Source organism: Tupaia chinensis, unplaced genomic scaffold (assembly GCF_000334495.1).
Source record: "Tupaia chinensis unplaced genomic scaffold, TupChi_1.0 Scaffold000287_1, whole genome shotgun sequence".
Classification (NCBI taxonomy): domain Eukaryota; kingdom Metazoa; phylum Chordata; class Mammalia; order Scandentia; family Tupaiidae; genus Tupaia; species Tupaia belangeri.
Window position 1 is genome coordinate 1,052,339 of NW_006159771.1, and position 615 is coordinate 1,052,953.

Sequence of the window (615 nt, forward strand, 5' to 3'; positions counted from 1 at the left end):
GCACGCACACGTGCCCAATGTGAGTTTTAAGCCACCGGGTCCGGGATGCAAACCGCAGTTGACTACGTGGGAGTCCAGCGACATAGCCATTACGCTAACTGCTAGTCCCAGTGTTTGGGTTTATTCTGGCTTCTCACACCTCGCTCATTCACTCAGCCCAGGCTGGTAGAGCATGAATACTAACATAGGTGCTGGGCTGAGGCCAGAAACAAAGTGGCCCTCCTCTCAAGGGCTCTGTGTGTCGAAGAGACTGCAGAGATAGAGGGGCCTGTCAGGGGCTAATCAGCCTACAGGGTGGTCACGCCAGGCCTCGCTAGTAAAGCGCCATTGGAGGGGCCAGCAGGTGGCATGGTGATTAAGGAACTGGGCTCCCACATAACTAACCACAGTTCGAGTCCCAGACCTGGTGGCTTGCTTTCTTGCTTTTCCTCTCTCTCTCTGGTCAAATTAAAAAATACCAATAACAGGGGACCAGCAGTTAGTGTAATGGCTATGTTGCTGGACTCCCACGTAGTCGACCGTGGTTCGAGTCCCGGACCCGGCAGCTTAAACTCACGCCGGGCGTGTGTGTGTGCGTGCCCAAGATTCCGAGAGGAGAATGGAGGAGAAGGGATT

At 54.5% G+C, this 615-nt stretch overlaps 1 protein-coding gene across 1 annotated transcript in view; it reads left to right on the forward strand.

The window, feature by feature from the left end:
* Positions 1 to 615, forward strand: part of CLTCL1 (clathrin heavy chain like 1) — a 104,299-nt gene that overhangs the window by 91,497 nt on the left and 12,187 nt on the right. The gene's annotated exons all lie outside the window — the stretch shown is intronic.